Source organism: Cynocephalus volans, chromosome 10 (assembly GCF_027409185.1).
Source record: "Cynocephalus volans isolate mCynVol1 chromosome 10, mCynVol1.pri, whole genome shotgun sequence".
Classification (NCBI taxonomy): Eukaryota; Metazoa; Chordata; class Mammalia; order Dermoptera; family Cynocephalidae; genus Cynocephalus; species Cynocephalus volans.
Window position 1 is genome coordinate 16,144,486 of NC_084469.1, and position 27,289 is coordinate 16,171,774.

At 33.3% G+C, this 27,289-nt stretch overlaps 1 protein-coding gene and 1 pseudogene across 1 annotated transcript in view; one reads left to right on the forward strand and one right to left on the reverse strand.

Moving 5' to 3' along the window:
• Positions 1-27,289, forward strand: part of PPM1E (protein phosphatase, Mg2+/Mn2+ dependent 1E) — a 181,593-nt gene that overhangs the window by 20,018 nt on the left and 134,286 nt on the right. The window lies entirely within an intron of this gene.
• Positions 23,035-24,341, reverse strand: LOC134389234 (histone-binding protein RBBP4-like; annotated as a pseudogene).

The following is a 27,289-nucleotide window of genomic DNA, read 5'->3' on the forward strand; positions in this document are numbered from 1 at the left end:
GTATATTAAAAATTATTTTTTTTATTACGTATGAAGTGATATGCTAAGCACCTTACATGCTGTTGTTTTCTGTTTTTCGGATAAGGAAATTAATTCTCAGAGACTTTAGGTAACTTGTTCGAAGTCATATAGTAAGTGATAGAGTCAGAATTTGAACTCAGATGTGTCTGACTCCAAAGCTTGTAATCTTGCTGCCTCTATATACTGATAAGAATTAAGACACAGTGATAGAGGATTTTATGGGGACTCTGAGGTGGATTCTGGAAGGGATGCTTAAATTGAGTTTAGAAGACTAAATAAGAATTAGCCAAGAGGAGGTGGGAGCTGAAAAGCATTCCAACAGAGATTAGTATGTGCAAAAGCATGGAAATGAGAAAGCATAGCCCATTTGGGATTTGTCTGACTAACTTTTGTCTTAATAAAGTAAGTTAAACCTGTAAGAAAGACTGGAGAAATGACCCAAAAGTCACTCCTTTATTCAATTAATATTGGGCACTGTAGATTCTGTAGCCACTGCATTTCTTGGAAGATACTGGAATTTTTAAAAACTAAAAATCATACTTTACAAGAAGAAAACAAGCAACCCAATTTAAAAATGGGCAAAAGAGCTAAGTAGGCATTTCTCTAAGGAAGATATACAAATGGCCAACAGACATATAAAAAAATGCTCAACATCACTCAGCATCCAGGAAATGCAAATCAAAACCACATTGAGATACCATCTAACCCCAGTTAGGATGGCTAAAATCCAAAAGACTATGAACGATAAATGCTGGTGAGGCTGCGGAGAAAAAGGAACTCTCATACATTGTTGGTGGGACTGCAAAATGGTGCAGCCTCTATGGAAAATGGTATGGAGGTTCCTCAAACAATTGCAGATAGATCTACCATACGACCCAGCTATCCCACTGTTGAGAATATACCCAGAGGAATGGAAATCATCAAGTCGAAGGTATACCTGTTCCCCAATGTTTATCGCAGCACTCTTTACAATAGCCAAGAGTTGGAACCAGCCCAAATGTCCATCATCAGATGAGTGGATACGGAAAATGTGGTATATCTACACAATGGAATACTACTCGGCTATAAAAACGAATGAAATACTGCCATTTGCAACAACATGGATGGACCTTGAGAGAATTATATTAAGTGAAACAAGTCAGGCACAGAAAGAGAAATACCACATGTTCTCACTTATTGGTGGGAGCTAAAAATTAATATATAAATTCACACACACACACATACACACACACAAAAACCGGGGGGGGGGGAGAAGATATAACAACCACAATTATTTGAAGTTGATACGACAAGCAAACAGAAAGGACATTGTTGGGGGGGAGGGAGAAGGGAGGGAGGTTTTGGTGATGGGGAGCAATAATCAGCTACAATGTATATCGACAAAATAAAATTAAAAAAAAAATAAAATAAAAATAAAATGTCAAAAAAAACCCAAAACCTAAAAATCATAGAAATGCCATTCATGTTAAACAAAATGCCACATTAATCAGGAAACCGAAGAGCCTTATGCTCTTACTTTTGCCTTCTGATTTGTTTTATTTGGCTTTTAGAACAATGGCTTCTAAATTGTAAAATCTCTTTCTCTCTTTTCTTTTCTAATCATTTCTCTCATCATGCTACCTGATGCCAAGCTGTGTGGAGATTTTAGAACTGAAGACTGCCTAAAGTGTTCCCATTTCAACTGTGCTTAAATCCTATTTACTTCCTAAAGATTTGTGAAAGGATAAGTATGTTTGCCTATATCAGTATCCACTGTGTGACCTTATCTTTCGGAGAGTAAATGTATTAAAAGTACTAGAACAGATCCTTTCAAGGACATATTTGGAGAGAGAGAAGCACCCCAAGCTGGATATACAGTACAGGACAACACAAGACCATGGCCCAGATTATAAATCAACACATAAAATTTAGGAGGTAGGGAATAATTTTTCTGAGTTTAAAGGGGTGATGTTAGTAGTTTTATCTATCAGTGAGAGAATTATTTATTAGTTTATTTTCTCCACCCTTACAATCTGAAGAGACAGCCTTCAATGTTCATTTCAGATGCTGTCTCCTACTGGAAGATTTCCTTGAGGTCAGGTGGAAATATCATTCCTTCCCCTGAAGTACCCCAGTATATTTTATCTTTCTCTCTTTAAAAGACATTCAATAATTCCTTCCTTTTTATTATAGGTCATTTATATGCATATCTTATCTCCACTATTAAACTGTACCTAGCTTGAAGCAGAATTCATTTTTTGATCCACAGCATTAAGCCTTGTATGTATAAGGCACGTTAACATTGAATGAATTTAAGCATAGCATGTATATCATTAACTAAATTATTAGAGCAGTGTTTCTTAAGTGTTGGACATGAATTACCCACATCAGAATCATCTGGAGTGTTTTGTTAGAAATGAAAATTCCTGTGCTCTTGCCTAAACCTACTGAATGAGAATTTCTATGGGTTCTAGAATCTGTTTTGAATAAAAATGCTAGGTAATTATGATGTACACTAAAGTTTGAGAACCTCTGCATTAGAGAGATTGTAAGAATCCAAATTAATGTTGCATTTACATGAAATTATGTACGTGCATAATGTTAATAATAAACTAACATTTAGTACATAGTAGGGTATCAGGAGAAAAAAATGAACAAGAAGATATTTTGAATGCAAATTTTCTGTCATTGAAGATCATTTTCAGTATTTTGGAACTTTCAGTTTTAAAAAGCATATTTAGAATGTAAATAATTGTGAATATTGATGACATTTTCTGTGAATGCATTTAAAATAAAACACCATAGTTTTATTTTTTTTATTTTTTTATTTTTTTTATTTTTTGTCATTTTTGTGACCAGCCGGACCGCGCTCAGCCAGTGAGCACACCCAGCCATCCCCATATAGGATCCGAACCCACGGCGGGAGCACTGCTGCACTCCCAACGCCTCACTCTCCCGAGTGCGCCACGGGGTCGGCCCAAAACACCGTGGTTTTATAATTAAAGACTAAGAAAAAAATACATTGAATGTAGCATCTGCACATCCTCATATTGCTGTGTGCATAGATTGCCTTTTAGGGCATGATTCCCTATGATATAATTTGTGACTAATAGTATTTTTAGAAATATTGTGGTTCAGATAATATTTAACAATATATTTTTCTCATCTTTAACAACATGTTTTATCTAGATTTACTGTAAATATTTTAGCTGTGATTTGTTTTAGCTGCGAAATATGGAATTGCTGTTAGAATGCCAATTATCTTGGTTTATACATTATTGAGGTTGATAAGCACTGGGATAAGCTGTAGCAAGCAAATTCAGTATAGATTTTCATCCAGGTAATTTTTTTATTTCTAATGTGATACAATAGTTTTATAAACTTAAGCTATCTTTATAATAGTAATAATGATAAGAAATACTTAAATAATGATTGTAATGTAGAGCACTGGTCCAAGCACTTTTCATGCATTAATTCATTTAATCCTCCCAACAACAAAATGAGACAGGCACTGTTATCATCTGTATATTACAGGTAAGGAAACTGAGGAAAAGAGTAAGAGATTTGTCTAAGTTCATACAGCTGGTAAGTGGGTAGGATATAAGCCAGAATAGTCTAGCTTCAGAGTCGGGACTCTTAACCATTCTTCAATAATGTGTTTTTTGTTTTGTTATTTTTAGTTAGTAACTCATTTGACTTTGTCAGTCATTATCAGGAGTATTTTCTAGCAGTTAGATGGCAAGTGTTTCCAAGTAAAAAGTTAAAACAAATTCACCCTATATTTAAACATCTTTTTTGAATTGTTTTTAATGCTATTCTTGCTTATATTGATTGTATGGGATAATATTGAGATTTCTTCGTTTAAAATTAGTTGGATTTCAAAGGAGTATTTTAGCATGGCATTTTTGGTGTTTGTGATTGCAGTAGATGGTCATTTGTAGAAAAAAAAAAAAGAAAAGGGGGTGGGGGAGGGATGTATTCATATCTTCAGCAGTGATTGACCCAAATGAAAGTCCAGTAATTTTAATTTTTAGATGCTATTAAAATACTTATAACAGATTTTATGAAATAAAAAAAGCTAGATAAATCTGCATATTGATGATTTGAAAAATTATATATAAAAGATGTTTAGTTATATATTTTTTTCTGATAAAAGGTATTGAAATTTTTCCCTACAAAAATGCATTTTTTAAATTAATGTCTATATGGTACACATGAATAAAGTATTTGCTCTTGATCTGTGTCATTTCTTCATCTTCAATTCACCAAATGTGTCATTTTAGGTGTCATTTATTGCTTTATTCCAATAAAGAAATACTAAAAATGATTTAATAACCTTGTAGAAATATCTAATTATGAATGTTATATATTGAGCTGTGTTTTAGAATGTCAGTTTTGCTTAAAAATTATTCTTTCCCTTCAAAACACTGACTTGCTTAAATGGTTTAATTGAATATCACCGACCTCTGTTATAATCAAGACAACTTAGAAGAAGAGAACTAAATTAGAAAACTAGAACGGAAAATAAAAGAGAATTTAACTTAGTTAAGGGTTCCAAAAAAAGGAGGTGGGCTATGGGAATTTTGAATAAGATAATGGGTATGCTCAATCATGTGGCTCTTAATAGCATAATTAAGATTTTATTTTTTCAATGCAAATTTGTAATCTAGTAAATTGAAAAGCAGCACGAACGTTGAATTATCTGTAGAACTCTTAAAGGAAAAGGATTACAGTAATTTTGCATTTTATATGTGAAAATATATTTTTGGAACTTTTTTCTGTTTTTTTGTTTTGGTTTTTTTTTTTTGTTTTTTGTCAGCTGACCAGCGGGGGGGGGGGGGTATCCCAACCATTAATATATTTTATTTTAAAAAATATGCCTGTCTATCTCATTCCTTCAAATTGATTTTGTATCCCACGAATAAGTGGTAGCCTGTAGTTGGAGAAATACTGTCTCTTGTATGAATATTCTGTTATTCAGTTATGCCCCTTTTATTGGATAAATTTAGTTCAATTTTTTGCCAGTACATAAAAGTATTTAAAAGTGTGTGAGAGGGCTGGCCAGTTAACTCCGTGGGTTAGAGAACAGCCTTATTAACACCAATGTCACTGTTAGAATCCCCCTACTGGCAAGCCACGCAACGCACGCACGCACACGTGAAGTAAAAGTGCATATGAGTATATTAACCAAAGTAATTCATGCTGGTTGTAATAAATTATTGCTGAAGTATTAAAATGTAAAAGTTTTCCAGTTAAAATGTAAAAGTCTTATCAATTTGATGTGTATTCTTTCAGATTTTTCTGTGCATTCATTCACTATCAATATCTAGTTTTTTCTAAACAAAAATTATTCTATACCTTTTTTAGTTAGTGTATCATGGCTATCTTCTCATATCACCCCGTAGAGGTTTACCTCATTCTTTTGTCTGTTGCATAGTACTCCATTATAGGTGGATCATAATTTAACTTTTCCATTATTGATGAAGATTTGTGTTGCTTCTGATTTTTTGCATTACAAAGAATGCTGCAGTGGCCATGCTTATTTGTTTATCTTTGTGCACATCAACATAAAATTCTGTAGAATGAATTTCTGGAATTGAGATTGTTGGGCTATAGGGTATGCACATTAAAATTTTTTAAAAAATTTTTCAAATTATCCTTCTGAAAGTTTATATCTCTGATAGTGTATGAGAGAAAATGTTTCCCTATTCTATTAACACTAGATATTTTCAACCTCAATTTTTGCTAATCTGATGAGCAAAATAAATATGTTTAATTTGAATGTACTGGTTTTCCTTTTTTCATATGCTTATTGGTGATTCGTATTTCTTCTAATTGTTCGTTTATAGCCTTTGTGGATTTTTGTATATTTATCTTCATTATTGATTTGCAGGAAATCTTTATGTATTATGGACAATAGCCTCTTTAGTGTTATGTGTTGTAAATGGCTTCTCCCGGTCTATAAATTGTCTTTTAAAACTTTATTATGGAATCTTTTCTTGTATAGAAGTTTAAATTTTGTACTTGGTCAAATCGGCTAAGTTTTTTCTTTATGGCTTATGGAATTTGTGTCATATTTAACACCTAATTACTTCTGTTTTCCTCTAGATATTTATAGCTTTTTTTGGTTTATTTGTTGGGAATTAACTTTTGTATTGGATTCTATTACATTTACATACTTAAAATTTATACATCTAATTATTTCTTCTGATAACAAAGTAACTCCTTTTGTGTGGGGCGGGGGTGGCTGGCTGGTACAGGGACACGAACCCTTGACTTTGGTATTATAAGCACTTAAATAACTCTTATAATTAGGAAGCTTGACAAGTTTGCAAAAGGAGTTTTAATTTTGTCAGTGCTTGAATAGAAAGCTGGAAACCTAGTTGGCTAGAGCATAAATATTGGATTTATAAGCAGTTGGAATAAGGGTAGGTATTTTTTGCATAGAAAAAACATTTAAACAAAAGTTCAGATATCTTAGCAGGCTTCGGGGCCAACCAAATTTATTTGTCACTTAACATTAAGTGTTTGACAAGTTCTAGCCTTCTGGCATTTTCTGTCTTAGAATGTAAGAAAAAAATATCTATTAGTATAAGAAAAAGTTTTGAGGGATATACAACAAATTATTAGCAATTATTTTCTCTGGATGGCAAGATTTCAGATATTTTTAAAAATTTTTTCTACTTATTATACTTTAAATTTTTTCCAACCAAAAATGTTACTTGTTTAGTAAATGTGGGGGAGGTAAAGGATGCAATGAAGGCTACTGCTGCTTGGGATCTATTTATGGCCAATGAGGAAGAATTGTTTGGTGGGTAGGATATAGAAACTTTTGGAGACAAAGTAACCATATCATTAGAAGTAGCCACATACATACATAGTCTAGATTGAAGGAAATGTTAAAAATAGAACAAAAAATATACAGTCATAACCTTATGAACTGAGACTAGGAAAGTTGGGAAGCACAAAAATATTTGTGTAACTGGACAATTATAAATTATATCAATGTGTTTTTAAAAAGTCTTAGAAACAAGGACTTAACAGATTGGTTTAAATAAAGAGTGTAGTATAACTAAATATATAATCCTACATTTGGGTTGAAAAAAATCAGTTGAATGAAGAATTGGTGAAGGACAAATAGCCTAATAGGAGCATTTATGAAAAAGTAAATTTTACTGTTTGTAAACTTAAGGAATCAGTAGCATGATTTGCCTGCCAGTATTCAATTATTACCATTTTCTGGATAAGGGAGGTTAGGCCACATCTAGCATGTATCCAGATTTAGGTACCACGTTTGAGGAAATTGGCATATGTCTAGATGACAGCGGTATCAGCCTTTTGGCATGTGGAAAAAGGATTAGACTTAGTCTGAGCCATATAGCAGTTCTTGGACCAAGGATTATAGGAAAACAGACTTCAGCCTGAAAGAAGGAAGAATGTTCTAGTGATTAGAGTTGTCTAGAAAATAACAGGCTGCCTTGAGAGGCAGTAGTTTATGTGTGTAGTGTTTGAGCAAGGCTAGTTTACTACTTTGATAAGGATGTTATAGAGGGGATTCAAGTTCATATGTCTTGAATGTATTGGTTTGCTTTTCTATCTTTTCATATGCTTACTGGCCATTTGTATATCTTCTTCAGAGAAAGAACTATACAGATCTTTTACCTTTTTTTTTGCACCTGACTGGTATAAGGATTGGAACCCTTGACCTTGATATTATCAGCACCATGCTCTAACTAAGTGAGCTAATTGGCCATCCCTTTTTTGCCCATTTTTTAATTGGGTTATTTGTATTTTATTGAGGTGTAAGAGTTCTTTATATATTCTGGATTCAAGTCCCTTATCAGATATATGATTTGCAAATATTTTCTCCCATTTTGTGATTTTCTCATTTTCTTGATGGAATCATTTGCAACAAACATTTTAAATTTTGATATAGTCCAATTTATGTATTTTTTTCTTTTGTCACTTGTACTTTTGGTGCTGCCTAACCTGAGGTCATGAAGATTTACTCCTATATTTTCTTCTCAGAGTTTTATAGTTTTAGCTCTTGCCTTTAGGCCTATGATCCATTTTGAGATAATTTGTGTGTATGGTGGGGTAGGGATCCAACTTCATTCTTTTGCATGTGGATATCCAGTTATCCTAGCACCATATGTTGAAAAGACCGTTCTTTCCTGAATGAGTGGTTCTGGCACTCAAATTATTAAACTTTTATTTTTAATAAGAACTATAGAAGATAGAAGTGAAGGTAATGCGTAATTCTGCCACTCTTACACACCTGCACTATTTTGTGTATTCTCTTCTAGTCCCCCTTCCATAGACATAAATTTTATACAGTTGCAGTCATACTGTACAAATTACATATTTTGCCCTTTTTACTTAATATGTAATAGACTTTCCATATTACTATATAGATTTCCATATTATTTTTTAGTTGCCTAATATTTTATCTGCAGGTTATACATAATTTGATAAACCAATCACTTACTTTGAATATTTGAGTTTAATTTTTTATTATTTAAATGACATTAACAGTTCATAAGTTCAGTTCATATGAAGATTATATTCATAATCTTTGTGCATAGTTGTTAGTCTTCCATTGGATAATTTCCTTAGATAAATTTCTGGAAGGATTTCTTCCTAAAATATTGAAAACCAACTATATAATTTTGATTTTGAGAATTCTGGGTGGGTATGTGTGTGGGTGTTGTTAAGTCGGCCCATTTAACATAATAGTAGCTGATACTAACCTGACTGTGAGTCAGACAATGTGCCAAATAGTTTGTGTGTATAATCATATTTAATTCTTCTACAAATTGTTAGATAAGGAATTCAAGGCTCAGAAAAGTTTGATAACTTGCTCAAAATCATATAACTAATATAACTAATATCATATAATTGGCAAAGATGGCATACAGGGTTGTGACACTCAAACCCCACTGGCTCCTAAATTGGACATAAACAGGATGCCAAGATTCCCACAGTAATAGATTATATACCATTACGTATTTTGTGCAGAAGTTCTCTGAATACACAACTTAAGTACTAATGCATTATTGGCCCAAAATTTGTTTTTTTAAATATTGAGTCTAAAACTGATTTTTCTCTGTAGATTTAATAATTCATTATTCTTGGAACCCGTGGACTAATCATTTTGTGGTATTCCCATTCATGTAGTATTTGCCATTTCAAAGGGTCTAGAGCGCATGCCTAACCAATACAGAAATTGTTTCACTTGATGAGTAAATGCTGAAATAAAAAATAAAATGGTAAATTACTTAGGAATATTTAATACCTAAATGCAAATCTAGATTTCCTGATATCCAGTTGTTGAGAGGGTAGTGTTGGTAACACCAAGATCCAGAGTTTAATCTCTGTACCGGCCAGCCATAAAAAAAAAAAAAATTTCCTGATAGTTTAAAGATATACATTTTAGTATTCTGAGGATAATATACACAATAATAATAACATTTCTGGTCCAGACATCCAAGTGCTATATAATTTATATTCAGTTAATAATGTTCAGCTGTTGGTAGCTATTTTAATTGTAGAATTATTAAATGTGTTTGGCATTTGAAATAATTATTTACAACTCATAATTAATGCTGTAGCCTGAAACATGAAGAGGAAAATTACAATTATAAGAATAAAATGATGCTTAAAAAGAAACAGTAATTTTGAAATGTAAAGGTCTAAAAAAAATGGCTTCTGCCATGTTCCATGATATGTTTTCTTTAAAACATGAAAATGCCAGGTCTCTACACAAACTCTTATTCCAGGTTTCTATTTTCTCAGTCTTAAAGTACATCAAATTGCATAAACTCTTTCCTTGATTTTTATCTGAAGAGACTGTTTCCTCAAGATTAACAAGGTGACTGGAGTCATTTGTATGCCCTATACAGAAGAATGAGCCTCTTCAATCTGATAGAATAGTACTCTTTCATCATGGATGTAGTATCACATTTTGTTCACATCAGTAAGTAGATTTTTTTTTTTTTTTTTTGCTGGTGGGTACAGGGGTCTAACTCTGGACCTTAGGGTTATCAGTACCATACTCTAACCAACTGAGCCAAATGACCAGCTCAAATAAGTAGAATTTAATACTTTTTAAAAAAATCTTTATTTTTTTGTGTGTCTGGCCTGTATAGGGATCGAACCCTAGACCTTGGAGTTATCAGCACCATGCTCTAATCAACTGAGCTAACCGGCCAGCCCTAAAAATTTTTTTTAATTGCCACATAATAGTGGTACATATTTATGGAGTACAGAGTGATATTTCCATGCATGTATACAATGTGTGATGTTCAAATCAGAGTAATTAGCATATCCATCATCACAAACATTTACCATTTCTTTGTGTTGAGAACATTTGAACTCCTCAGAATCTAATACTTCTATATAAATGACTATACACCACTTTTAAAATATATCTGCAGTGGATTGAATTGTTCCCCCACCAAAGTTTAATGTGTTGGAGGCCTGGTTCCAACTGTGACAGTGTTATGAGGGTGGGAAATCCTATTATGGTACTTGAAAGGTGGGGCCTTGGAGAGGTGATTAGATTCTGAGGACCATGCCATAGTGAATGGGTTAATAATGGTGGTCAGGGGCATGGTTCTGAGGGCTTTGAAGGAGAGCTTGTGAGAGTCTCTCCCTGCTCTGCCATTTTCTGCCATGAGAGACCCCTGCATTGCTATAAAGCCACCACCAAAGAAGACTATCACCAGATGTGTTCCCTGGACTTTGGACTTCCTACCTTCTGAAATTGTAAGCAATAAATTTTGTTTTCTTACAAATTACCCACTTCCAGGTATTTTGTTATAAGCAACAGAAATGGACTAATACAATATCTAAGGTTTTCTTTATTGTTTAAATAATTTGAATTATCACAGTAGAAATAGGAACTATCTCCACTTAGTGATAAAATAAAATTGATATTTTTCAACATGGTTATCCTTGAGTTTGGCGTGCTATATGTAAGACCAAATCCAGGTTATTTTTTTAATTTATTTTTTGGCAGCTGGTTAGTATGGGGATCTGAACCCTTGACCTTGGTGTTATAATACCACGCTATAACCAACTGAGCTAACTGGCCAACCCCCCAGATCAGCTTTAATTTAGATAGATACAGTCATTCAGCTTAAGTTAAAATTTGGAATGTTTAAAGTGTTAAATGATTGAATGGTTTTGACAGCTCTGTACATTTTTATTTTTTTCTGTGGCACTTTGACATTGACCTTTATCTTTTCATTTAGCATTATTTACTTTTGTTTTTGCTTTTTCTTCATTTATATAAAATTTTTTAAGCATAAGCATTGAACAGTGAACACCTATATATCTACAACTTTGATTCTAAAATTGATATTTTGATATATATATAATTTGCTTTATCATATCTTTTATCCATTTATGCATCCCTCTATCCATCTTATTTTTGGATACTTTTTAAAATTTATACAGAACAGAGGTTTATTTGGCTTACTATTCAGGAACAGCTGTATCTGGTGTGGGCCTCAGGCTGCTTTTACTCATGGTAGAAGGTGACAGGCAGCTGGCGGATACAAGCAGATCACATGGTGAGAGTTCAGTATTTGCTTAGATTTTTTAAAGTAAAATTTACATGGAGTATAGTGTATAAATCTTAATTGTGCCATCTGACGAATTTTGACAGATACATATATTAGATAACCCAAACCCCTTTCAGGATTAGAACATTACTGTTATTCCAGGTTTCCACATGCACTTTCCCAGTCAATCCCCACTCAACACTGCCCATAGGAACTACTATTTTTTTTCCACCATAGATCAATTTTGCCTGTTTTAGAATCTCGTGTAAATAGAGTCACATAGTATATATACTTTTGTGGAAGGTTTCTTTCAGCAGCATGTTTATTGAGATTCATTCATGTCATTGCATTATTAGTAGCTTACTTCTTTTTAGTGCCGTGTAGTATTCCATTGTGTGAATGTACCACAGTTTTAAAATTTATTCTCCTTTTGATGTATATCTGGGTTGTTTCCAGTTTTGGGGCTATTATGAATAAAGCTACTATGAACATTCTTGTGCAGGTCTTTTTGTGGACATGTGCTTTTATTTCTCCTAGGTAGGAGAAAATCTAGGAGTAGAGTTCTGGATCATTAGTTTTTAAGAAACTACCCGATATTTTCCACAGTTTTTATACCATTTTATACAGCCACCAAAATGTATGAGAGTTCCAGTTGCTCCATCTCTTCACCAATACTTGGGGTTGTCAGTCTTTGTAATATTGGCTATTTTCATGGGTGTGCTATAGTATCTTGTGGTTTCAATTTGCATTTCTCTGATGACTTATGATTTTGAGGATATTTTCATGTATTTATTAGCCATTTTATATAACTTCATTTAGAAAGTATCCATTCAACTATTTTATCCAATTTTCACTTGTATTTGTCTTACTGAGTTGTAGGAGTTCTTTATATATTCTGAATATCACTCTTTGTTGGGGATGTGTTTTGCAAATATTTTCTTCTACTGTATGAATTATCTATTCTTTTTACTCTGGTGTCTTAAGTGAGCAGAATTTTAAAAATTTGATGAATATCAATATTTTTTCTTTTATTGATATTGCTTTCCTGCCCTAAGAAACCTTTGCCTGTCTCCAAATAGCAAAGATATCCTCCTGTGTTTTCTTATAGAAGATTTGTGGTGTTTTGTTGTTTTTGGTTTTGGTTTTAGGTGGTTTTTTGTTTTGTTTTTTGTTGGCTGGCCAGTATGGAGGGAAAAGATTTATAGTTTTAATTTTATGTTTAGGTCTCTGATTCATTGCAAATTAATTTTTGTGTATGATGTGAGGTTGAGACTGAGGTTCATTTTTTTCCATATGGAAATTTAGTTGTTCTAGCACCCCTCTTTAGCATTGTATCGCTTTGGTTCCTTTGTTGAAGATCACTTGATAGTACAGTACAAATGTGGATCTTTTCAGTGTTCTCTGTTATGTTTTGTTGATCTATTTGTGTATTCTTATGCCAGAATCATACTGCCTTGATTATGGTAGTTTTATACTAAGTCTTGAAATCAGGTAGCATAAGTCCTCCAACTTTGTTTTTCTTTTTCAAGATCAATGTGGATTTTCAAGATGTTTTGTATTTGCATATAAATTTAAAAATTGTCTGTTTCTACAATATTCCTGGTGGGGACATTAAAGGGATTATATTAACCAGGCATATATCAATTTGCAAAGGTAGAAATCTTATCCAGTCTTTCAATCCATGAACATTTTGTACATATATAGTTTTCAGTATAGAGGTCTTTCATAACTTTTGTTAAATTTATACCTAAGTATTTTATTATTTTTGACACTATTGCAAAGGGGCTTGTTCTCTTAATTTCTTTTGCCGATAGTTCATTGTTAGTGTATAGAAACACAAGTGATTTTTGTATGTTGATTTTGTATCCTGCAAATTTGCAGAATTTATTTATTGTAACAGTTTTTTTGGTGAAATCTTTAGGGTTTTCTATGGATAAGATCGTGTCATCTGCAAAGACAAACAATTTTACTTCTTCCTTTCTGATTTGGATGCCTTTTCTTTTTCTTGCCTAATTTCTCTGACTAGTATTTCCAGTACTATGTTAAACAGAGGTGGTGAGAATGGGCATCCTTGTCTCATTCCTGACCTTAGAGGAAAAGCTTTCAGCTTTTCACTGATTATGATGTAAGTTGTGGGCTTGTCATACTATGGCCTTTATTATGTTGAGGTATGTTCCTACTGTACCTAATTTGTTGAGAGATTTTTGCTATGAAAGGATGTTGAATTTTGTCAAATGTTTTTCTGCAAATGTTGAGATGATCAATGATTTTCATCCTTCATTTTGTTAATGTGTGGTGTGTCACATTTATGGATTTGTGTATGCTGAATCATCCTTGCATCTCAGAGATAAATCCCACTTGATCATGGTATATAATCGTTTTAACATGCTGATGAATTCAATTTGCTAGTATTTTGTTGAATATTTTTGTGTCTGTGTTCATCAGGGATATTAGCCTATAATTTTCTTTTCTTATAGTGCCTTTGTCTGGCTTTGATATCAGGGTAATTCTGGTCTCATATAATGAGTTCGGAAGCGTACCCTCCTTTTTAATATTTTGTAAGATTTTGAGAAGGACAGGTATTAATTCTTTAAACATTTGGTAGAATTTAGCAGTGAGGCCATGTGATCTGGGCTTTCTTTGGGAGGTTTTTTATTACTGATTCAACCTCCTTATTCATTACTGGTCTGTTCAGATTTTCTACTACTTCATGATTCAGTCTTGTTATATTGCATGTTTCTAGGAATTTATTCATTTCTTCAAGGTTATCCATTTTGTTTGTATATAATTATTCATAGTAGTGTCTTATGATCCTTTGCATTTCTGTGGCACCAGTTGTAATGTCTCCTTTTACATTGCTAATTCTTTGTTTTGCTGTTTTGTTTTGGCAGCTGGCCAGTACATCATTTCTAATTTTATTTATTTGAATCGTCTCTTTTTTTCTTAGTATGGCTAAAGACTTGTCAATTTTGTTTATCTTTTTAAAATACCAACTCTTAGTTTTATTAATCTTTTCTATTGCTTTTCCAGTCTCTATTTCATTTATTTCTACTCTGATTTCATTCCTTCTGCTAACTTTGATATGAGTTTGTTCTTTTTCTAGTCCTCAAAGTGTAAGATTAGGCTGTTTATTTAACATCTTTGTTCTTTTTCTTTTCTTCTTCTTTTTTTTTTTTTTGGTGGCTGGCTGGTACAGGGATCTGAACCCTGGACCTTGGTGTTATAAGTCTGCACTCTAACCAACTGAAGACATCTTTTTTCTTAATTTCCTCATAGAATTGCTTTTGCTGCATTCCATAAGTTTTGGTATGTTGTATTTCTATTTTCGTTTGTCTCAGGATATTGTTTGATTTCCCTTTTGATTTCTTCTTTGACCCACTGGTTGTTCAGGAGTAAGTTGCTTAACTTCCACATGTGTGAATCTTCCAGTTCTCTTCCTTTCCTCGGTTTCAAGTTGCATGCCATTGTGGTAAAAAAAAAAAAAAAAAAAAGATACTTGATATGATTGTACTCTCTTCAATTTAAGACTTTTTGTAGTCTGTCCTGGAGAATGTTCTGTGTGCATGTAAGAAGAATGTGTATTCTGTTGCTGTTGGATGGAATGTTCTGTATATTTCTGTTAGATCCATTTGGTATAAAGTGTAGTTTAAATCCAGTGTTTCCGATTGACTTAATGTCTGGATTAACTATCCATTGTTGAAAGTGGGGTATGAAGTCCCCTACTATTATTGTATTGCTGTGTGGTGTCTCCCTTCAGATTTGTTAATATTTGTTTTATAAATATAAGTGTTCTGATGTTGGGTGCATATATATATATACACACACACACACACACACACAATTATTATATCCTCTTGCCAAATTGACCCCTTTATCGTTATGTAATGACTTTCTTTGTCTCTAGTTACAATTTTTTATTTTTTTTTAATTTATCAATATATAATGTAGTTGATTTTCATGTCCCTTTACTAGTTACAGCTTTTTAAAGGTTTTTTAAATTTTTGATATAAGTATAGCTACTCCTGCTTTCTTTTGGTTTCCATATGCATAGAATATCTTTTTCCATCCTTCACTCTCAGCCTATATAAGTCCTTGAAGCTAATGTGATTCTCTTGTATGCAGCATATAGTTTGGTTGTATTTTTTTATCCATGCAGCCACTTTCGATTGAAAAACTTACTTCATTTACACTTAAATTACTGATAGATAAGGACATAGTACTGATATTTTGTTCATTGTTTTGTGAGTGTTTTGTAGTTCCTTTTTTCCTCTCTTGCTGTCTTCCTATGTGATTTCATGATTTTCTATAGTGGCATACTTTGATTCCTTTCTCTTTATATTTTGTGTTTCTACTGTAGGTTTTTGCTTTGTAGTTACCCTAAGAGAGAATATTTTGTCTTGAAGACTATTTTATCTGATATCAAAGCATAACCACTCTAACCTTTTTTTTTTTCCAGCTGGCTGGTACAGAGGTTGAACCCTGAACCTTGGTGTCATCAGCACCACCTGTAGCCAACTGAGCTAATCAGCCAGCCTTAGCCACTCTAGCTTCTTTATGCTTCCTATCTTTTTCTGTTTATTTCCAACCTATCTGTGCCTTTATATTTAAAATGTGTCTCTTAAAGACAGCATATAGTTGTCTCCTGCTTTTTAAAAAAATCCGTTCAGATAGTATTTGTCTTTTTATTTGGAATGTTTAGTCAATTTACATTTAATTTAATTCATATGGTTGGGGTTGAGTCTTCAATTTTACAATTTTTTATTTTTATTTTCTCTGCTTTTTGTTCTTTTCCTTATTTCCTAACTTCCTTTGGGTTAATTTTAGAATTCCATTTAAATTTATTTATTGGCTTTTAAATCTATATCTTTTTGTAGTATTTACTTAGTCCTACATCTATGGATTGCATTATATATGCTTGACTTTTCATAGTTTACTTATGGTTAATGCTGTACCACTTTGTATTTATATTTTGAGAAAATATAAAAGCTTGGCAATTGTATAGCTTCATTTACCCCCACTCACTGTCTTTTATGATATAATTGTCCTATGTAGTATATACACATAAATTGTGAACTCTGCAGTGCACTGTTAAAATTTTGCTTTCAGCATTAATGTGTATTCTAAGGAAAGTAAGAGAAAATGCTCTTTTATTTACCCACATAGTTATCATTTCCAGCGCTCATTATTTTTTCCTGAAGTTCTAAATTTCCTTCTGTTATCATTTCCTTTCAGCCTGTAGAATTTCCTTTAGCATTTTTAGAAGTGCTGCAGCAGCAACAAATTCTCTTGGTTTTTATTTATCTAAAATTTCTTTATTTCTTTTGTCATTCTTTTTTTATTCCCACCTCCTAATTCAGACAGCTTTCTTGTAGGGTGGGGAATCGCTGGAGTCATTTATCATTCTTTTTTTTTTTTGGTATCTGACTGGTACAGGGATCAAACCCTGGACCTTGGTGTTATCAGCACCATGCTCTAACCAACTGAGCTAACCGGCCTGCCCCATGGAATAATTTATCATTCTTGAAAAATATCTTCACTAAATATTAATTACAGGTTAACAGGCTTTTTAAAAAATTATTTTATTTATATTTTCATTTACTTATTTATTTTGATTATACATATTTGGATGCTCAATAGCTACGTGTGACTAGTAGCTACCATATAGGATAGTGGAGATCTAAAGGTTTGATCAGCTTAGATTTGAGTTTTTATCAAAAATAGTTCATAGGTGTTTCTGTGTACTTTATATTGCATTACAACAGGAGGCAAATATTGTCTATTTGTTTCTCTTTTTGTGGTGTTAAGATTGGTTAAAAGGTTCAGGTGTCATTAGCTGACCATTTAGTACCCCCACCCCCACCCCAACCTTTTACCTAATGGTTTTAGCTGCAATTGATGATCTTGCCTAGATTTGTATTTCGTTAGTGATTTGAAATAGTGACTGTATAATTCTATCATTCCTTCTACATCTAATAGCTGAACTGTTCTATAAAGAATTTTTCCACATCAGCTGTTTTTCTCCTGAAGTATTTTCTGTCACAGTTATCCTTTCTGTTATGAATTCTTCATCTTCTTCTTCTTATTATTATTTTATTTATTTATTTATTTTTGGTGGCTGGCTAGTACAGTGATCTGGAACCCTTGACCTTTGTGTTATAACACTGCGCTCTGTCCAACTGTCTTTTACACATTTTTAACTTAATTGAATAGTAGTCAGAAAACGTGATCTGTATATGACACAAATTTTTTGAAATCTGTTGAATCTTGCTTTATGGCCTACTGTATGTTCAATTTTTTAAAACATTTCATGGGTAAACAATGTATATTCTCCAGTTGTTTGGTATAGGTTCTAAATATGATCTAAAATAAAATCTAATTATGTTATTTGTTTTTAATATCCTTACTGGGTTTTTTTGGCTGATCTATCAATTACTGAAAGACATGAGTTAATTTTTCCCATTATGATAATGAATTTGTTGATTTATTCATGTAATTCTATTGATATTTTCTTTTATATTCCAGAGTGGTGCTGTTAGGTACATAAACTTTAGAATTATTATGTCTTCCTGGTCAATTGAATCTTTTATCATTATCTAGTGATGCTCTTTACCTAAGTAATACTTTTTGTGTAAAAGTTTATCTTGACTGACAATATCTCTAGCCAATTTCTTTTGGTTGGTACAGTCTGGAACAACTTTATCCTTTTACTTTCAATTTTCTTATAGTTTGCATATGTCTTTTGGGAACATATATAGCTGGATTTTAATTTTTAAAAATCTAGGATGACAGTCTTTTTAATTGTAAATCTTAGTCCATTTACCATTACCATTAAAACTGATGTAGCAGGTTTATTTCTATCTTCTTTTATGTTTCTTTTGGCTTGCTGGCCTCATCTTTTATGATTTTTATTGTACCCCTTTCTCTGTTAGTTGTTACTTTTGTTCCTTTTGTGGTTCTTCTCCTGCTCCTGCTTCTTCTCTTCCTCCTTTTCCTCCTCTTCCTCCTTCGTTTTCTTTTTCTTGTCCTTCTTGGGAAATTTTACACATTATATTTCCTTTATTGGTTATTCTAAAAATGTTAAATTCTAAAAATATTTAACTTAAAATCTAAAGTTAATCAATAATATTTACCCAATTTCCTTGTACTACAAGGATTTCTGAATGCTTGAACTCTGATATTCTTCCTTAAAGGTGATTGTTTGTTGTTTGGTATTTTAGTTCCACTTTTTATTTAGTTCTACAAATTATACATTGTTTTATACAGTCAATATTTGTTTAGACTTATTTATGTTTCTTTTTTGTTGTTGTTAGGATTCTAGCATCTCAGACCTTTCTTTCAAGTTTCCTCCTTTCTGTAATTACATACTTCAGAAGCTCATTCACGTATCTCTCTTTTCTATCTTGTGGCCTCTAAAATATTTCCTTTGTCTTTGGTGTTCTCCAGTGTCATGCCAATCTATATAGGGTGCTTTTCTTTTTATTTATCATGCTTGGGATTTGTTTGGCTCCCTGAATCCAAAAATCTATGGTTTTCATCAAGTCTAAAAAATGGTTAGCCATTACTTTTTCAAATATTGTCTCTTCACTATTTTCCTTGCTTTCTCCTTCTGGAATTCTAATTGTATGTGTTAAACATTCTCACTCTTTTCTCCTTGTCTCTTAACTTCTCTTTTATATTGTCGATCTCTTTTATGTCTCCATGTTGCATCTGGGTAAATTCTTTGTGTCTATCTTTCAGTTTAAACTGCACATTCTCATTTCAATTTCATCTATCCTGCTGAGTTTCGAACTTTAATTGTTATATATCCAGTTTCTAGAAATTCTGTTAGATTTCTTTTCTAATCTCCTTGCTCACTGAATAGAGTCCTATTCCTTAGCTGTGTTTTTGGTATCCTTTTTTGTTTCTTTAAATGTAATTCTGTAGCCTATAATTCCACTATCTATCTGGGTCTGTGTTTATGTTTATTATTTTTGCTGACCCCCAGTCAGTGGCTTGCTTCATATGTTTTGTGATTTTGATTATGACTTTACATTCATTGATACTTTGGCTCAAGATGACTTCCATAGTTTACCTAGTATTTTTAAGTGACTTATGTTGAAAAGGTTTTTTCAGGGTAAATTAGTGTTCTATTTGCCTGGAATGGGAAGCTTTGAAACATTTTTAGTTAATTCATTAGGGAACAAATAGGAGAACTAATGTATCTATAATAATGTAAAATGGGACTCTGCCTTTTAAAATAGTAATTTTATTTTATTTTATTTACTTGTTTATTTAGTGGCAGCTAGCTGCTACAGTATGGGGATCCAAACTATAAAATAGAAATTTTAGAATTTATCCTTTGCGCTATTGCATCAAAAGTGACAATCTTCTTGGCAATGAAATTGTTTCATGTCTTTAAAATTGTTATTACTTTTTATGCATTGTGCAATCAGAACAAAATTAGGAAAAAATGGAGACTTTATTCTCTTTCTATTGTTAACTGTTGTTTTAAACTGTAGGCATACAGGAGATTGGGAAGTATCCCTTTACCTGCCTCTATAATTGTTACTAATCATTGATTATAGCAGGTATAAAGTGAATGAATTTGTGCTATTCCTCTAATGGTACAATTTTTTATTTGCGTTTCACATCTTTAGCTGGAGAAGAAAAAATGGGTAAGATCTTGCTCATTAACACTGTCATCCTTTGTTATTAAAACATGAGAGAATAGGCCGGCCAGTTAGCTCAGCTGTTACAGTGTTATAACACCAGGGTCAAAGGTTCAGATCCCCACAGTGGCCAGCTGCAAAAAAAAAGAAAGAAAGAAAAATAAAATAATAATAATTTTAAAAAACATGAGAGACTAAAGATAAAGGCAACACAGACTTCTCTTCTTAGAATTCCATTTAATTTTTTTATTCTCTAAATTTCCTAAGAATAGAGATTTCCAATAGATACTGTTCAGCAACTTTATGATGGGATTCATAGCGAAAAATGTTTGATAGTAGTTTCACATTCTAAGAAAATGGTAAGAGATTGAAGTTGTTTTTGCATGTTTGTTTTTATGGCAGTAGTCATAATAATGTGTGATATAGCAGTGAGAAATGAGAGAAATATTTTGAATGACTACTTGTAAGATATGATGTTCATTATTGTTCTCGTTATTTCATGTTTATTTTTTCTCCCCTAAAGAAAACCAAAGTTCTTTCATGGCAGAGACTGTCTTCTACTTTATGTATCTCTATCTTCTTTTTGTCAGACTTCAGGCCATATAAATCTCCAGCTCATTCAGAATATTTTTGTCCTGGTTAGCTTGTACAATGGGATCTTTTTAGCCTCTTTCTCATGAAAATCTCACACTTTGGAATTCCTCTCGCTGTCACAGACAATTATGCACATGATGGAGAAAAGCCCTATCTCAGTTGACTTGGTGGGACTTCTGTATTTGCAGAAAGACCCTAAGACATCTTTTGGATTATTTGCTTTTTGATATATCCAGATTGTTCCTTATCCCAATGAAGTGAGATATAGGAGACTGTACTGTAATTAGCTAATTCTGTAATTTTTGCCAAGATAGTAGAGGCTGTTCACTGTGAACACATTCTGCTGCCAGCAGCTGAGTTGGAACATTGTGTTTATTTGTGAGAGGATTTGAGTATGAACAATTTGGTTTAAAGATTAAGTGGGGGAATAGATTATATTGGTAAACTTGATGACATATTAATCTTTTAAAGAAAAATTACTGAGTTATAGAGAGGAACTCACACTTAAAGTATTAAATATCATACTGAAAATTGTAGAAATCGAAAATATTGTGTGCATTTTATTTAGAAGAGAGTTTCTACCTTCCCTCTTGCCTTTTTCGTAAGTGGACAGATGTATTGGAGGCAATCTAGCTTGGTGTGATAAGCAACATGTTGGAACATAGAGGAGAACTAGGTGTACAATCTCAGGGAGTCCAATTTAGTGGGTATTTACGATGTACAGGAACTTTGTTGAAGCCCTGTAGTGCGAAGATGGAGGTGGATATGAGCACGAATAAGAAATGGTCTCCTAAATAATGTAAAATAATAATGAAATAGAAATGGAGATAGATCAGTAAATAACAGAAAATAGAATGAAACAAATGTTAAGCAGAAGTTCCAATAACCTGGTATAGAGAAACATAGAACAATGAACATTGATTAGGGAATCAGAGAAAGTATCATTAAGAAAATGGCTTTTAAATTGATTCTAGAAAAGGAGTAGTATTTTGATAGATGGAAGATGATGGGAATAGAAGAGTGAAGATCTCATTTTGAGGTACTGGTAAATATGGAGGTAGGCATGGCTAAAACACTAATTTTGTGGGATAAAGAAAAATAGGTCAAACAATATGGGTGTTTAATATTTACTCTGTAATAACATTTCTATAATATCTTCATGTACATACTTGAGACTTATAACAACAGTTATGGGATGTATTTATTACTACCCCCAATATGTAAATGGTCCTCTATGATGAATGGAAAGATCTAGATTTGAAAGCCAACTTTGTCACTTAATAGCTACATGACCTTGGACACATTACTTGCTGTTACTGAGTCTGTTTTCTCATCTGTCAAATACAGATAATACCTTCTTCAGTATTTGTTTTTTTTTTTTTTTTTTTTTTTTTAATGTAGAAAAGCATTTATTCCATTTTAAGCACTTACTCAGTTAGTCATGGAGAGTAACAGGCCTGCTGGTGAAACAGGTCACCCAAAATGGAGATGGTATCAAACTAGTGGTCAAGGACTAACTCCTAAAAAAAAAAAAAAAGCAACGCTTATCAAGGATTAATTTAATTTTAAAAATAAATACAAGCTATTGATTCACTCTTCTCAACTTGACAGTCTACTTGTGGTATACTGTCAAGTAAAAACATACGTCTTTACAACTTGGTGGTCCCAAGTTAAACAAAAACAAAAACTATTTCACAGGAAAGAAATAATATGAAAACAGCTCAAGAAATACACTAACAAGCAAAATATATTGGGAAAGGGGAACATGTAATTTTGAATTAACTGAAGAAACCAAGAGGAAACTGGTCTATATAGGAAAATGTGCATCCTGGAAAGTTAGGTGTGAAAATTTTAGAGTAGGAATCTATATGACTTGAATCTCCCCTATTTCCTAAATAAAAATGATATCTTGCAGTATTTATACTTCATGGCTCAGACACCTACCTCACTTGGCTCTATTCCTTACTCACTCTCGTCTTAAATGAGTCTGAAAAACTTGGGGAGATAACACAAGAAGAAAAATAATCACATAATATTTCCCTCTCCGTGGCTACTTTAGACCTGGGTTTGTTACTAGAAAATTCCTGAAGAAAATTTAAATGTAAGCCTAGCTTTGCTGAAACAAGTCTCTCAGGTAATATTTAGAAAACATTCACTGTTTGGGTTAATAGCATTGTTGGTGGTACCTATTAAAGAAGGATAGCCAAACAAAATCTGTTTGTCTCAAAACCAGTGTTAAATCAATCTCAGGGTTGAGAGGAAAAATAGGGGAGTCTAAAATCACAAGTGCAGATATATCTAGGACCCTTGTCCTTCTGGATCCACGCTTCCTTCAGGGTCTTCATCATTATAAATGTTCTCTGCCATTTGCCACACTCACAGGTTATTGTCTTCTGATACAGAACAAATCACCCAAGGTTCATTGGGATTCCAGGAGAAATCAGATACCTTGGCAGTGTGACCACCATGAATAAACAACAACTCTGGTGGCCCATCTTCTGCCTCTTCAAGGGATTGTTCCTCTCCAATTTTACTTAAATCCCAGACATTCAGTCTGCAATCAGTACCACTGGAAGCCAAAATAGTCTCATTGTGAGGTGACCACTGAACCTGGAATATTTCATCCTTATGTGATTCAAAGAAATTCAACTTAAGTTTCAGATTTCTCAAATCCAACAAGGCAACAGTCTTGTCAGCTGATCCTGTGGCAAGAATGAACTCACTATAAGGATTGAAAGATAGGCAGTTCACTTCAGCAGTGTGAGCGTCAACTGAGTGGCTTGGTTTAGAAGTACTGTTTGAACAAGTATCCCAAATCATAGGTGTCTGATCATCAGCAGCTGACCCAAACAGAGACTCATGGAGCAGATGCTAGGAAACATCTTCTACTACTGCTGTGTGCCCTGCAAAGATGGTCTTCGCATCCACCACTCTTCCTTCCTTTGGAACAGCACTGATGTCCCATAGGCAGATGGTTTGGTCATCTGAAGCACTAAGTGCCCACTGAGATTTGGGTTCCAAGAAAGCCCATAGCCTTCCTTCTGATGTCCATGAAGACGCAAGTCTGGGTTGCACTCTCTAGAAGGGTCTGGTTTAGAAGTATGTTTCGTATGGTCGAAAACAAGAACATCATTGGATGGAGTCTTTGTTGCAATGATGCAAGGGTTCTGGGGCATATAACAGGCCCTGTTTACTTCTCCTTCATGGTTGATCTTGATTTCTATTTCAATTTTTCTGCAAACTGACCCAAAACCTCCACATTCTCCTTTCTCACTGTCGTAGTGTGACACATCAAACCGAGCATCATCGTTAGGGAGCTGTACACTGGCTGTCATACGGTGGTTTTGTTCATCTGATGTGTGTGTCCCCAGGACAAGTCGATGAATGCTGAAATCTTTCCCTTCTAGTCTGGTTACATCTGGAAGCCACAAATCACAAAGAAAAGGAGTGTTCTTTTTCCATATTTTGTATTGCTTGTTGATCACACGTTCTTCCACTGCGTCGTCAAAGGCTGTTTCCTTATCAGCCATGGCGGACAGGCACCTTCTTCAGTATTTGCATAGGCAGGGGCAGTATTCACACAGACCAGGGATTGACAATGCTTTTTCTGTAAAAGGCCACATAGAAAATATTTTAGGCTTTGCCAGCCATAACGTATCTGTCACAAAGAGTCAGCCTTGCTGTTGTAGCACAAAACCAGCCACAGACAATATGGAAACAAATAGGTGTGGCTGTATTCTAATAAAACTTCATTTACAAAAATCGATGCTGGGTTACATTTGGACCACAGTCCAAACTCTACTGACTGCATGGACGAGGATGTGAGTGGTGAATCCCTAAATCACACAATTCTGTGGCACAAGTTGTTTTAAGGAATAAATTACATAAGCTATGAGAAATATTTATTTATAGCACAGAAATATTTCTAACTTAGTACATGTGTATACTAAATGATAAAAGTCCATAGATTTTTCTTTCTTTCCTTTTAAAGTTATTGGCATCGAATTCTTGGGTAAACCGCTTAAACCTCTGCCCTCAATTTCAGAATTCTCATTAGCAGTTGGCCAGTAAGTTTAGTTGGTTAGAGTGAGATACTGATAACACCATAGTCCAGGGTTCAATCCCTGTACCAGCCAGCTGCCAAAAAAAAAAGAATTCTCAGTAGGGAAATAAGAACTACCTTCTTCCAAATTAACTAAGTGTGTGAGAGTGATAATATGAGAATGTAGTTTGACTTTTATAGTGGAGGGCCACTGTATTAGCAATGTTTTGTTGTTTTTTTTTTAGCAACTGGCCAGTATGGGGATCTGAACCCTTGACCTTGATGTTACAAGGCTGTGCTCTAACCAACTGAGCTAAGCTGCCAGCCCCTGTATTAGTAATCTTAAGTACAACCTGATAGGGAGCATGAAGCCTAAATTGTTGGCACTATTCAGGGTCTTATGTGATTTACTACTTTGTGTAAACTAGGATTTTTACCTGGAAAATACCTATTGCTTTGGATCTCTACAGAATCAGCATATTGTAATTATGCTGTCCTGATTTTAATTCTCGCCACATATTTTTTGTCAGACTTCCTTTGCATCATTCTTGAAATATACTTAATAATTGTAAAAAGCACATATTCTACTACAGACACCAAGAAGGTGGGGGAGGATGTGGGCTTTCTCTTGCTTTTACTTAGTTATAGCTGTGAATGCTGTTCCTTTCAAGGAATATTTTGACTTTTTTTTTTCTTTAGTGCTTTGAAAAGTTTTCATATAGGTTATGTAAATCAAATGTTGATTATGTACTAGGGCTGACTTTGACGTTGCTTTTGAGTCTTGGTTTAGGAATAACAAATTAATTGTTCTTTTTAGGATATTATATGCTAATTATTGTTGTGAGAAGATTATGGTGTTGATCTGCCATGATAAAATGATAAAAGAAATCTTATAGTTGTCATTTTAGCTGTGGAATAAAGGATTTCCTATTTCTAAATTTGAAAATGTTTCCTTTTCTTTACTCTGTATAGGAATATTATATGCCTTCTACCTGCACTATGTTTTTTAGTTTTTATTGTGGTAAAATACATATAATATAAAATCTATCATTTTAGCTTTTTTTTTTTTTTATTTGGCAGCTGGCCAGTACAGGAATCCTAACTCTTGACCTTGGTGTTATGACACCATGCTCTAACCAATTGAGCTGACTGACCTGCCCCCCCCCATGAACTTTTTGAAGTACTCCTGTGCATTAACAATGTTGTGTGACCGTTACTACTATCTTTCTCCAGAAATTTTATTATTCTAAATAGAACTATGTACCCATTAAATAATAACTCTCCATTCACCCCTTTCCCTGGTCACTGGTAACCTCTGTACTACTTTCCATCGCTGTGAATTTGCTTATTCTGAGTCTAGGTTCCTTACACAGGTGGAATCACACAATATTTGTCCTTTTGTTTCTGTCTCATTTCACTTAGCGTAATGTTTTCAAGGTTAATCCAGGTTGTAGCATATATCAGAATCTCATTTTTTAATGGCTGAATAATTTCCATTGTATGTATATATCACATTCTGTTCATACATTCTTCTGTTGATGGACACTTGGACTGTTTCCACTTTTTGGCTCTAGTGAATAATGCTCTGTGGACATTGGTGTACAAAATATCAGTTTGAGCCCCTGCTTTCGATTGTTTTGGCTATTTACCTAGAAGTGGAATTGCTGGATCATATGATAATTCTACATCTGATTTTTTGAAGAATTATCAGATTTTTTCACAGTGACATGCATTATGTTTTAACAGATATTTTTGGAATACTTTTTACTACTTTATTTTTTAAATGTTTACTATTTTATTTTAAGATAAGAAAATGTCCTGGAATTTCACAAATGCGTTGCCGGAGACCAGCTCCGCAGGATTTGTTGGACCTGAATAGGTGGTGTGGATAGGATGAGGAAAAAAGAAAAAGGCAGACCACAAGTGTCTAGTGCAAGTGTGGACAATGACCACAAAAATCTTGCTTTATTTATATTTTTTACTTAACCTTTTACATGATGATTTATCTTTTAATCAAAACATTTATTATTTCATCTCTATAGAAAAAGAAAATCAGAGTGTTCCAGAGCACTCACGCTGTGGTAAAAGCACCCACTCATGCATCAATAGTTCACCCCAAAGCCTGTGGCTTGTGGCCAGGAAACCATACAATAGCAGCATGCTTGGCTTTAAAGAGTGTCAGACTTTTAGTTTAAACTATAATTCTTAACCTTCTGAACTTACAATTTAACCCTTTTTTAATCTTACTTATACTTACTGTACTTAATTTTAATAACATTGATTAGTTATGGTTAACAATTTAGCATTGCTTATACTCTATATTGATCATTTTAATTTATAATAAAAATCACGTTTATACCTTTTATTTCCCTGCCAATAGACTCCGGGAACAGGGCAGGGGACAAAGTGAAAAGTTAAATGATCCTACTCAAACTAAC